Genomic DNA, 13,550 nt, shown 5'->3' with positions numbered 1-13,550 from the left:
AGACTTTCAAAGAGCTCCAAGAGCTGCTCAGAACAAGAACACTTTAAAAAGCAGAGGGAGGAACCCATGAGGAGAACCGTCTCCTCACAGTTCATTGACTTCTAGGGGCTAGATTCAGAGTGAGTGAATAGCCTTTCTTTAAAGAAAAATGGTTTGGGGTGCTGAAGAGGCCTGGGACTCTGTTGGAAGTATTTGCATCTGCAGACTTGCCCAGACATCACCAGAAACAGACTCAGGGAGCATGCTGCTGTGAGAAGAGTCCCTAAACGTCTCTGAGCCTCAGTTTCCTTATCTGTAAAATGGGCAAACAACACAATCCAGATTGCTATGAATTACTGAGCACTTCTATGCATCAGGGACCACATAAACGCACGTATAATCCTGCCAGGAACCCAAAGACAGTCACTAAGAGGATGCCCATTTTACAGGGATGGAAACTGAAAACCAGAGACGAGAAGGGGCGGGCCCAAGGTCACACCGCTTGTGCACAAGTTAACTCAAGTGTGTCTGACCCGTAATTGGGTGAGTTAAATCCTGCAATAAATCTCCTCTTCAAAGAACACTGCCCAACCCAGTCTATCTAGATAAACCAGCGATCCTTTCCTTTTTTATGTTAATAAAAATCAAGGTATACTGTGAAGATTCTAAAGTCAGAGTGAGATAAAGGCCTATTAAAAACAACAACAAAAAAAACATCTACGTATATACTGGGTTGGCCAAAAAGTTCATTTGCAGAACCATATGGGGGTGGATGGAAATGACAATGGTAATAAAATAAGAGCAGTACCTGTAAAAACAGCAAGCACGCGTATTCTGCTTACTCCATGCCTGGGCGCTGTTCTAGGCACCTTACACGTTCATTTAATCCTCACAGCTAATCTACGAAAACACTGCTGTTACTATCCCATTTGACAGACGAGGAAGCCGAAGCACAGAGAGGTAAAGGCCTTGCCTCAGAACTCTCGGCAGGTACGTGGTGGAGCAGAATCTTGAGCCTACACTGCTAGACACATTTTATTTTCCTGGGCTCCAAAATCACTGCAGACGGTGACTGTGGCCATGAAATTAAAGAGACGATTGGTCCTTGTTAGAAAAGCTATGACAAACTTAAACAGCGTATTAAAAAGCAGAGACATCGCTTTGCCCACAGAGGTCTGTCTAGCCAAAGCAGCAGCTGGGAACGTGTGAGCAATGCGAACTCTTGGGCCCCTTCCAGACCTGCTGGGTGGGGGTTCTGGGCGTGGCGTGCAGCCAGCTGTGGAGGAAGAGCCCTCGGTGGTTGGGGGGTGCTGCCGCGTGCTCAAAGGCGCTGTGTTCCCACCAACCTTCTCAGGAAGGGAGGGGAGGCAGGAGCGGGGCAGGGGCGGATCCCCAGACACTGGAGTCTCATGCAAGGAGAGCCCCTTCCCTCCTCGGCAGAGCTGCGTCTCTCCCTTCTGGTTTCCCCAGCGAACCCACAGAATGCCTGTGATTACAACGGCATCCTCTGTGCGATCCAAGGGCAGAGCAGGGGGACAGGTGAGCGGAGGACCGAGGTTCCCGAGGCCGCGGCAGCCGCAGCCCCAGGCTGAGAGCAAGCCCACCGTCCGCCCACTGGGAGGTCAGGGACCTCAGACTCCACAGCCCCGACCCCTTCTGCAAACCTCGGGGCTGTGTGTCATTCCCTGGAGGGTCCGGGGCCCCCAGCAGGTGGGCAAGGGGGCCTCAACGCGAGTCTCCCACCTCCTCAGGGATGGTTTTCACGTGACCCCGACCCAAGGCCACCAGGAACACCCACCCGCGCTGTCCTGTTGCCAAGGGTGGGGGCCCCCGGACGCGGCTCTGGGTTCCAAGTCCGTGGGCACCCTCTTGAGCAAATTGCAAATCACCTCCGCTCTCTGGACCTAGGTTTCCCCGTGGGCGGAAGGAAGAGGCTGGACTGTCTCTGATCTGGCCCTTCACCCCCAACTCTCACATGCCCTGCTGGCCTACTGTGTGCTGGAGGGGAGCCGGGGACACGCCATGTGGTGTCTGCCTGGGGGGCACCACCCATGGACACGCACCTCTGCTTGGGAGCCAGGGTAACAAAACCCTCGCTGCCCCAGGGGACGGAGCCCCAGCCCAAATCAAACCCAAAGCGGCAATCCGCCCTCGGGCCGTCAACCCAAGCTTCCTCTTCCTCCCTGAAACCCTGGGTCAGCTGGGCGGGGCGAGGGGGGCCGACTGTGAACCCTGGACAGCAGCCTCGACCGCCCTCCCGACCTCCCTGGTGCCCCCTCTCTTCACCCAGCCAACATGGCTCACCCCAAGGCTCCTGCACCTCCACGGGGCACACGTGGCTGGCCCCCGGGGGGTTCTGATGGGCCTTGAGGCAGGATGTCACTCACGGCCGAAGGAAGTGGGACAGAGGAGAGCGAGGAAGAGCATATCGGGGTGTGTGCATGGGGGAGGGGAAGGGGAAGTAGCCCAGTAGCCCAGGTCGGGGAGGGAGAGGACAGACAGACGGACAGGGACGGGGGTGGGGGGGATGAGGAGAGACAGAGATGGGCCAGAGACGGAGGGCGAGAGAGGGACGAGGGGAGACACAGTCAGGGGAGAGACCAAAACCAAGAGGGAGACAGGGACGGGAAAGAGAGGCAGGGCACGGCAGAAATAGAGACCCCGGCAGACGGCGGCAGGTGGGGCGTGAGAGCCACGGGGAGCAGCCTGGAACAGGAAGCTCGGCTCCCCAGCGGCCACCGACCGGGGATGCACACCCCACACCACCACGACTAAAGGGGTCCTTCCCCGCCCCCACCCTCGGCCCCAGCTCCTGGCTTCAGGGAAAGAGCAGATGGGGGGGTGGTGGGGAGGCTGCTGCGGGTCTGACCCCCTCCCAGCTTCCCCCTACTCCTGCCCCAGGGCTCCCCCCCAAATTCCCACCAGCCGAGGGCCACCCTGGTGACAACAGCCACACCCCAAACCCCCTTTGGTGCCGTCTACCCGATACTCTGGTTAAATGAATTCAGTATCGTTAAAAACATTTTCAAAGGCAACTCTGCCCCCTCACACCTTCAGTTAACAACACGCCCTAATTAAAAAGTGACTGCAAAGAAGACACGGAAAGGAAGCGATCCTTCTGCTTCTTGGCTGAGGCTGCCACCAGCCCAAGGACCACCCCACACAGCCCACCCCCAGGAGCCCAGCGGGGGCTCTGCTCGTTGCTCATCCATAGGACTCCCTGAAGACAAGCACTGAGTTAGCACCCACAGCAGACCCTGTCCAGGAAGCCATCAGAAGGTAGAGGGGAACTTGGAGAGGAAAACTTTTTCCTTCGCCAGGGTAAACCCAGGTTTTCTGACGCAGCCAATTTTTAACATCCTCTCATCCCCAACATACACGCACAGACAGAAAAAAATCTCAGTGTTGTGAGCTGTACCAAACCAACAAGGCCAGTTTTGTGCCTGTGGTTCCCTTCCCCTAGAAAACCTTTCCTGCCCTCCTCAACTCAGCTAACTCCTATTGGTACAATTTGTACCCCCTCCTCCAGGAAGCCTTCCTTGACTGCCTCCCAAGCCCGTGTCAAGTTCCTCCAGGTGCTTAGCAGCCTGAGTGGCCTCTCGGGCTCACTGCCTCCTCCACTGGAAGGCACAGGACTGGGCATTCCCCACTTCCCCTCAACATTAACGGTCAGCAAGGCCCCCAACTCCCAGCACCAGCTGCGTGGATTATTTGTCAACTCAACGGGAGAACAAAGAAGTGAAGGTATCCAAGTGCCCTCGGATGGGCTGAAATCAGAAAACCTCTGTGCTCCATGAAGACTTTCCAGGCAGAAGCTCTGATGTAACAAGAATGTACTCACCTGGCACCACTTGGCCTCGCCCACTTCCTGGCCCCCTAGACTCTGCATCCGTGACCCAGCCAATCCGAGCCTCAGTCTGTCTCACCCATAAAATGGATTCAGTAGCGAACTACCCCTAAAGAGCTAAGTACCCAGGAGGCCCTCAAATGTTAACCGCAATCCTTTTTATGACAACCTTACATTCACCAAATCACAAAACACTATTACTTGAGTAATATGAGTAGATGGGGGTTATCAGACTATCTATAACAGGCCCAATAATTGTTATTTTCAGGACTTCCCTGCTAGTCCAGTGGTTAAGACTTCACCTTTCAACGCAGGGGCTGTGAGTTTAATCCCTGGTCAGGGAGCTAAGATCCCCCATGCTTCCCGCCAAAAAACCAGAACATAAACAGAAGCAACATTGTAACAAATTCAATAGACTTCCTAAAAAAAGCACTAGTGATTTTTTTAAAAAACTATTTTCAGGTCTGGAGAAGGCGATGGCACCCCACTCCAGTACTCCTGCCTGAAAAATCCCATGGATGGAGGAGCCTGGTAGGCTGCAGTCCATGGGGTCGCTAAGAGTCGGACAAGACTGAGCGACTTCACTTTCACTTTTCACTTTCATGCATTGGAGAAGGAAATGGCAACCCACTCCAGTGTTCTTGCCTGGAGAATCCCAGGGACAGGGGAGCCTGGTGGGCTGCCGTCTACGGGGTCGCACAGAGTCGGACACGACTGAAGCGACTTAGCAGCAGCAGCAGCAGCATTTTCAGGTCTGTGGACTATATGGTCTCTGCTAGAACTACTGGACTCTGCTGTGGTAGGTGGAAGAAGTGTGGCCCTGTTTCAATCAGTTCAGTTCAATCGCTCAGTCGCATCTGACTCTTTGCGACCCCATGAACTGCAGCACACCAGGCCTCCCTGTCCATCACCAACTCCCGGAGTTCACTCAAACTCATGTCCATCGAGTCAGTGATGCCATCCAGCCACCTCATCCTCTGTTGTCTCCCTTCTCCTCCGCCCTCAATCTTTCCCAACATCAGGGTCTTTTCAAATGAGTCAGCTCTTCGCATCAGGTGGCCAAAGTATTGGAGTTTCAGCTTCAGCATCAGTCTTTCAAACGAACACCCAGGACTAATTTCCTTTAGAATGGACTGGTTGGATCTCCTTGCAGGCCAAGGGACTCTCAAGAGTCTTCTCCGACACCACAGTTCAAAAGCATCAATTCTTTGGCACTCAGCTTTCTTTATAGTCCACATTCCATACATGACCACTGGAAAAACCATAGCCTTGGATAGACAGACCTTTGTTGACAAAGTAACATCTCTGCTTTTTAATATGCTGTCTAGGTTTCAATAAAACTTTATTTCATGTTTCAATAAAACTTTATTTATAAAAGCAAGCTGTGGACCAGATTTGGCCCATGGGCTGTAGTTTCCTGACCTCTGATCTAGGTTGTCACTGCTTCAGGTGCAGTCTTTAGACAACAGCACTGGAGTCCCCTGAGAGCTGGGCCTGCCCCCAACCTGCTCAGTCAGCATCTGCGCCTTGGCAAGATCTCTAGGGGATTTGTGCAAGTGTTCAAATTTGAGAGGTGTGGTGTGTGCTCAGTCATGTAGTCATGTCCAACTCTCTGCGACCCCATGGACTGTAGCCCGCCAGGCTCCTCTGCCCATGGGATTCTCCAGGCAAGAATACCAGAGTGGATTGTCATTCCCTTCTCCAGGGGGTCTTGCTGACCCAAGGATGGAACTGGCGTCTCTTGTGTCTCCTGCATTAGCAGGCAGATTCTTTATCACTGAGCCACCCTGGGAAGCCCCAGTTTCCCAATTGGGCAGCTCAAGTCAGAGATGTCATTTTCTCTCTTTCTTTTTGCCACCTCTACTGGAACATGTGCTCCGGGAAAGGTGGGACCTGGTGGCTTCCTGAATCTTGCACCCCAGCATCTGGCTGAGAACTTGCCACGTGTCCTTATTTATTTAGAAAGTTACTGAGGGCCCAGTGTGGCCCAGGACCAGGTGCAGCTGACTGTAGACATCGCCCCGTGGCTCTCTGTGCAGTGACAGGTAGATGGCTGACCTGCCACGCCGGCCACTGGACTTGGGGAGAGTGGGTTCGAATCCTGCCACGCCGGCCACTGGACTTGGGAGAGTGGGTTCGAATCCTGCCATGCCGGCCACTGGACTTGGGAGAGTGGGTTCGAATCCTGCCACGCCGGCCACTGGACTTGGGGAGAGTGGGTTTGAATCCTGCCACGCCGGCCACTGGACTTGGGAGAGTGGGTTCGAATCCTGCCACGCCGGCCACTGGACTTGGGAGAGCGGGTTCAAATCCTGCCACGCCGGCCACTGGACTTGGGGAGAGTGGGTTCGAATCCTGCCATGCCGGCCACTGGACTTGGGAGAGTGGGTTCGAATCCTGCCACGGCGGCCACTGGACTTGGGGAGACTGGGTTCGAATCCTGCCACACCGGCCACTGGACTTGGGAGAGTGGGTTCGAATCCTGCCACGGCGGCCACTGGACTTGGGGAGACTGGGTTCGAATCCTGCCACGGCGGCCACTGGACTTGGGGAGACTGGGTTCGAATCCTGCCACGCCGGCCACTGGACTTGGGAGAGTGGGTTCGAATCCTGCCACGGCGGCCACTGGACTTGGGGAGACTGGGTTCGAATCCTGCCACGCCGGCCACTGGACTTGGGGAGACTGGGTTCGAATCCTGCCACACCGGCCACTGGACTTGGGGAGAGTGGGTTCGAATCCTGGTGCTGTCACCTCAGGCCTGCGTGACTTCAGGGAAGTGACTGGAGTGTCAGTGTCTGCGAAATGAAGCTGTCAATAGAGAAGTGTCTCTCTGGCACCCTGTGCAGACAGGGAGAGGATATGGGATGGTGCTCCGGCAGCTGTGAGGCGGCGTGGACGTGCTGGGGCAGACACAGTCGCCAGTCCTCATGGCAGAGGGGCCTCCGTCAATCATGTCCAACTCTTTGCCACCCCATGGTTTGTAGCCAGCCAGGTTCCTCTATCCATGGGACTTCCCAGGTAAGAATACTGGAATGACTTGCCATTTCCTCCTCCAGGGGATCTTCCCGACCCAGGAATCGAACTCACATCTCTGGCATTGGCGGGTGGATTCTTTACCACTGAGCCCCCTGGGAAGCCCTAGAGAGACCTTGCCTGGCCCCCAAATAACCCTGTGGGCTAGTCAGGGACCTGGACCAGGTAAGGCCGGACCCTGGGGCCCAGAGAGGGACAGCGGGATGGGGACAAGGCCGTGTTAAAAGCCTTGAGGGGACTCTCCTGGTGGCTCAGTGGCTAAGACTCCACGCTCCCCATGCAGAGAGTTCAGGCTCGATCCCTGGTCAGGCAGCTAGATCGCACATGCCGCAACTAGAGATCCCGCAAGCCTCAACTAAGACCTGGAGCAGCCACATTAAAAAAAAAAAGCCTTGGGGGTTTACAGTAGCAGAAGAGGTAAGAGGCTTCAGTCTCTGATGACCTAGAAAAGCAGCGCTGGAGGAACTCCTGGACAACACTGAAACAAGTGGTTTAAAATATACATTCGTATTTAAAGCAACGGATGTGCTCATTCAAATGACACCCAGGCAGACCCCTGGGGTCCTCAGAGCCTGGAAGGTGTGCACTCGGCCAGGGACCCTCAGGGCTGGGGCACGGTGGGAAGAAACCAAGAGAGCCCAGGCCACCAAAGGGGCAGCTTCAGGACACTCTAGTGTGGCCCACGCTCCTGAGTTTCCCTAAGAAGGGAGGCTTTGGCATCATTCTCTAAAAATATTCGAATGTTTTCTCCTTGTAAAATAAAACATCGTGGGAGTATACAAGAGCCACCCTGTGGGGTGAAGCCGTTGACTGGCAGCTTGTTACAGCCCTGCCTACCCATTTCACAGGTGGGGAAACGGAGTCTCAGTGGGGGCAAGCACTCTGTCCAATGTCACACAGCACTCTGGAGGCAGAGCTGGGACTCAGCTGCCTCTGAGCTCTTGCCCAGCCCCCAGCTGCTCATGAGACTGGGGGGAGCAGAGGGACACCGAGGTGGGGAGGAGAACTCTAGACCTCACAAGCCAAAAGCCCTGCGTGTTCTGTCCATCCGGGAAGCAGTGTGGACAGAAGGGCAGAAAAAGGGATGGACAATTATTAATAACATACAGTAATTTTATGATAAAATATCTAAGAATAATTCTATAATAATGTAATAAGAGCAACAGAGATTTTCTGTATGCTAGGCATGAAGACAGGGTATCGAGAGGCAGGTAAGATGGTAATTAACAGTGTAGACCCTGGGGGCTTCCCTGGTGGCTCAGTGGTAAAGAATCCTCCTGCCAATGCAGGAGACATGAGTTCGATCCCGATCTGGGAAGATCCCATCTGCCTCGGAGCAATGAAGCCCCAGCGACATAGCTACAGAGCCTGTGCTCTAGAGCCAGAAATCCTGTGCTCCACCGCGAGAACTCTGTGCACCGGGACGAAGAGAAGCCGCCACTCTCTGCAACTAGAGGAAAGCCTGCGTAGCAATCAATATCCAGCACGTAAAAGGATAAAAGGAAAAGTGCATAGAGTCTGGATTCAAACCCTGTCTCTCCCCACTTCCCAGCTGGGTGACCTTGTGCAAATGACTTTGCCTCTCTGTGCCTCTGCGTGAAAGTATCGGAGGACGGGTGGGAGAATTAAGTGAATTCAAGCACAGAAAGTACCTAGAACACTGCCTGGCACTCAGTGAGCCCTGCTGACACTGTATTTACAACCACTGCCTCTGGACAGATGGGGAAGCTGGTCTCACAAAGCAACACGTTCGAGTATCTCTGAAGAGCCCGTCTGACCCCAGGGGCCTGGCATTTCCCCTGGTAGCAGGGTGGGCATTTTACCCCCAAGCCCTCCCGTTAACACCTGCAGGAAGTAGGTTCCGGCTGCACCTGTATTCTGCGGATGAGAAAACTGAGGCACTGGGGAGTCAGCCAGGGAACACCTCGCCCTCCTGTGGAACTGGACGGATTCAAACACAGGCCCGGGCCCTCAAAGATGCGATGGCCCAGCCCACTCTCTGGCCACAGCTGCCTGGGTCAAAAGTCTGGTCGATGAGGGAATTCACTTGGCAGCCCAGACATTCTCCTTGGGGCTGTGGAAGCCCGGGGTGGAGGAGACCCAAGCAGGGGGCGTGAGAAGCAGCAGGCACCCGGGAACCTACCCCGGAACCAGACAGAACAGATGTGTCTGCAGAGAGCGAGGAGCTTTGCAGGCAGTTGGGACAGGTGGCAAGTAGGGAGGCCTGGAGCCTGCTACCCAGACAGGTTTCCATTCCGCCACCTGGCAGATCAAAGCCACGACAGCCACACCCGGGCTTTCGGGTCAGTATCAGCTGCTTTTGAGATGCTACTCTTGCTACAAATTGATCCATGAAGTCATGTGGATAACGCACCTGAGCGCTTTACAGATCCCAAGGTGCTACTGCATTCAGTCCACGCCCATTCCCCAGCGGGATACACTGAGGCCCAGCAAGGGGCAACCCCTTGCCTAGCCACCACAGCCCAGTTTCCATTTCCCCAGGCTGCCTTCTCCATGCACAGAATTCAGGATTTTAAAAGGCCAAGGGAGGGAAAGAATGCACGAGTGAACAAAAGCAGGAGGGACTGGACACGGCCACCAGGAGGCCGGGTCTCCACGGCCCTCCCAAAGAGCAGCTGCCTGGGTGGGACGAGGCCGGTGGCTGGGACCCCGGGATGCACAGCCCAACGCCAGCTGAGGTTCCTGAACCAGCGGACTACAGGCTGAACCTCAGGAAGAACTGGTGACCTTCAAGCCCCCTTGTGGTCTCACAACACCAGGGCCCTCTGACCTGGGCTCTTCCTGGGCAGCCCTGTCTTATCCAAACACAAAGAGCGTGAGGGACGTGGTAGGCGTCCCAGGTGTGGGAACAATGACCGAGAGGAGGGACACGGGTGGCCGTCACTCAGGACTGCTGGCCTCAGGCCCGGGGGGTGTCTCTGGAAATAAGCAGTGGCCCACTTAGGGTATATCTAACTTCCCCAATGGCTCAGGCAGTCAAGAATCTGCCTGCAGTACAGGAAACTCCGGATTCGCAAGTTCGATACCTGATTCAGAAGATCCCCTGGAGGAGGAAATGGCAACCCCCTCCAGTATTCTTGCCTGGAAAATCCCAGGGACAGAAGAGCCTGGCAGGCTACAGTCCATGGGGTTGCAAAGAGTCGGACACGACTAAGCGTGAATGCAAGATAAGGGAACCTCGTGGCCACCAGGGGACGTCAAGGGGGTATGGGGTGGAGCACAGGCAGGGCCAGACTGCACTTCTGAGCCCCAGGACTGTAGTCTAGGAAACCCTCCAGAGGTGTCCCTGGCTTCCACGTGGAGCCTCAGCCGTCAAGGCACTCCTCCTGGCCTAGGATGGGGGGGTCTGAGCCATCCCCCTTTCCTTTCAGCCCACACAGAGGCCCCTGAAGGCACCACCGGATCGTGTACCGGGTCCTGGGGTGGGCACTGCAAGCCCCGGGATTCCTTTCCTCATGGCCTCCCCTGGTCCCACTCAGGATCTGGCAGGAGGAGCCTCAGCAAATATTTCAGACTGTTACAGGAGGTCACGGTGCACATGGACTTACCTAACTGCCCCAAGTCTTGATCTGTTTCCCTTCCTCAGAGTACCCGGAGTTCCCAGTTATTCTGCTAAGGAAGAGCTTAATTTCCTTTGCTTCAGTTTCACCTGTGTAAATTTCATGTGCATTAATTTCACATGTGTTAACTTCTAACTAGCAGGGGTCAAAGCCAGTGATTTGGAAGATTTCAGCTGCTGAAAACTAAATTTGTTCAAGAGCATTAGAACCCTCATCTGCTGCTGATAGGATTGTAAAACTGCGAAGCTGCTTTGGAAAACGGTTTGGTGGGACCTCAAAAGGTGGAACGAAGAATTACCATATGACCCCACAATTCCACTCCTAGGGCTGTACCCCAGAGAATTGAAAACATATACGCACACAAAGACTTGTACAGGAATGTTCACAGCAGCACTATTCATAATAGTCCCAAAGTGGCAACAACCCAAATGCCCATCAGCTGATAAACACATAAATATGATTTATTCAATGCAATGGAATATTACTCAGCCAAAAAAAAAAAGTAATGAGCTACTAAAATAGGGACTTCCTTGGTGGTCCAGTGGCTAAGACTCCATGCTCCCATTGCAGAAGTCTTGGGTTCAATCCCTGATCAGGGAACTAGATCCCACATGTTACAACTAAAGATCCTGCTGAAATGAAGATTGAAGATCCCACATGCCTCAACTAAGATCCGGCGCAGCCAAACAAATATAGTTTTTAATACTAAAATTAAAAAGTAATAAAGTACCGCATACTAGCACGTGGATGAAACTTGTAAACATTCTAAATGAAAAGCACCAATCATAAAAGGCCATCGTGCATGATTCCTTTTAGAGGAAATGTCCAGAATAGGCAAATCCATAGAGATGAAAAGTAGATTAGTGGTTGCCAGGGCCTGGGGGAAGGAGGGATTGGCCGTGACCGCTGATAGGCCCAGGGTTTCTTTATGGGCAGTGAAAATGTTCTAGAATTAGACACTGGCGACGGTTGCACAACTCTGACTATCTCAAAAACCACTAAATTGAATACTTTAAATGGGTGAATTGTACGGTATGTGAGTTATATCTCAATAAGGCTATGATTTTAAAAAATTACATGAGATTTAAAAAAATAAGGTGATATAAACACATATATTAAATAAATAATAGTACAATTGGGAGTCAGTGGGTTAAAATGGTTCACAAGTGACATGATAAACCTTATTTCACAGTCATGGAAACTGAGGCTGAGTGCAGGGGAATGACTCGCCCAGACCACATCACTACTAAACCAGAGTGAGTCACACCAAGATTTGTCCAAACCCAGAAGCCTGGCCTAACCATCAAGCCACCCAGCTAAGTGAAGGCATGTGACATGGAGTAGAGGGAAAAGTATCCACAGCCCAGAACGGGAGACAGACCTGCGAAAAAAGGTTAACAAGCAAGGGCCTGTTAACTCTGTGGGATACCAAACAGGAAGGCCCAACGATGCCAAAAGACCCTGATGCTGGGAGGGATTGAGGCCAGGAGGAGAAGGGGACAACACAGGATGAGATGGCTGGATGGCATCACCTACTCAATGGACACGGGTTTGGGTAAACTCCGGGTGTTGGTGATGGATAGGGAGGCCTGGCATGCTGCAGTTCATGGGGTCGCAAAGAGTCAGACACGACTGAGTGACTGAACTGAACTGAACGATGCCTGTGGAGTGCCAGGGAAGGCTTCCAGGAGGAGGTGCTGCTCAAGGAGGTTTCTGAAGGATGAGTAGGAGTTTACCAGCTCCCCACGCACGCACCTCCCTTCCAACATCTCTACAAGATACACGGAGTCAGGGGGCCTCAGGCTGAGTTTCACCTCTGCCACATCCTAGCTATGGGATGTAAGGCCGGGGGCACAAGACCTCTCTGAAACTCAGTTTCCCCATATGTAAAAGGGGAAGAAGGCAAAGTGATCAGCCCTTCTAACTACTGCACTCAATTGGATGGTTCCCACCCTTCCTCACGAGGGGGCGGGCCTCTGAAGTGGGAAAGCTAGACCTCGACCTCTGCCCCACATAATAATAACAGACTCTGCCAGGTCCGGCGCGCCCAACCTTAGTGACCATGCCCCCTTTCCCTGGCCGCCACTCCCAGTCCTAGCTTTACGAGGCATCTCCCATTTAGCTCACTCCTCCGAGAGCCGGAGGTTTCTGGGCAGTGGGATCCTCTGGTCAAACTCCAACCCCCTCCTAGCGGGTGACCCCCAGGTTCACCAGGGCTGACCCCTTATTTCATGCTCTCGGCGCCCCCCACTCCCCGCTCCAGACAACTATTTCCTTCCCCTAATCCCTCCACTTGAGACACGCCTCTCAACTCCACAGAGGCTGCAAGTTAACTTCCACGCGCCCCCGCCCCGCGCGTCTCGGAGCCCGCGTGGGGGTCCCCGCGCGCGCCGAGGAGGGGTCGGTAGCTCCGACATAGGAGACACGCTGCTTCCCGCCCCACCTCCCCGCAATACACACACACACACACACACACACACACACACACGGACGCTGAGCACCTCCCGGCTTCACCGCGGGATCCGGGTCACGGGGACCGGGTCTCCGCCGCATCCCGCGGAGAGCGCAAGGAGCGCACGGAGCGGGTACGGATCCGCGAGACGCCCGCCAGCGCCGCCTTCCTCCCAGCACCCAGCCCCGGAGCCCGGAGCAGCCGGGCCGGGCCAGGGAAAAAGCCGCGAGGGCCGAGGGCTCCCCGGTGCTCGAGGCCGACCCGCAGGCGGCCTCCCGCTGGCGGCTGCAGCCCAGGTCCCCCCACCGCGCCGCCCCGGGGCCACCTACCGTGAGAGGCTAGCCGCGGCAGCCCCGCGCGCCCAGCGACTCCCAGCTCGCCAGCCGCCCCGGCCGGGGGAGGCGTGGCCGCGGCGCCGTGACGTCGCCAGGGGGCGTGCCTGGAACGTGGTCCCGCCCCCTTTCAGGCCCGCCCACGGCCGCTCCCCAACATCCCCGTCCCGCCTCCAGACCGCGCGGTGGGGCGGGGCGTCCCAGGGAGACGTCCCAGAGCAACCCTGGACCGCATGCTGGTTTACCCCCAGGCCTAGGCAGCTTACCACTTTTCCTCCCGCCGGCAGTTCTGTTTAAGAGAATTTCCCTCTGTCTGTATGCCGGG

At 54.9% G+C, this 13,550-nt stretch overlaps 1 protein-coding gene across 1 annotated transcript in view; it reads right to left on the bottom strand.

Moving 5' to 3' along the window:
* TPST2 (tyrosylprotein sulfotransferase 2) overlaps positions 1–13,325 on the bottom strand; it is a 53,534-nt gene extending 40,209 nt beyond the window's left edge. Inside the window, exon 1 of the mRNA XM_025267420.2 lies at positions 13,223–13,325. The gene's annotated coding sequence lies outside the window, so the exon portion shown is untranslated. The remainder of the gene's footprint in view (positions 1–13,222) is intronic.
* Positions 13,326–13,550: the final 225 nt, after the last annotated feature.

The sequence above is a fragment of the Bubalus bubalis genome, chromosome 17 (assembly GCF_019923935.1).
Source record: "Bubalus bubalis isolate 160015118507 breed Murrah chromosome 17, NDDB_SH_1, whole genome shotgun sequence".
Lineage (NCBI taxonomy): Eukaryota > Metazoa > Chordata > Mammalia > Artiodactyla > Bovidae > Bubalus > Bubalus bubalis.
This window is presented reverse-complemented; position numbering and strand designations above follow the sequence as displayed.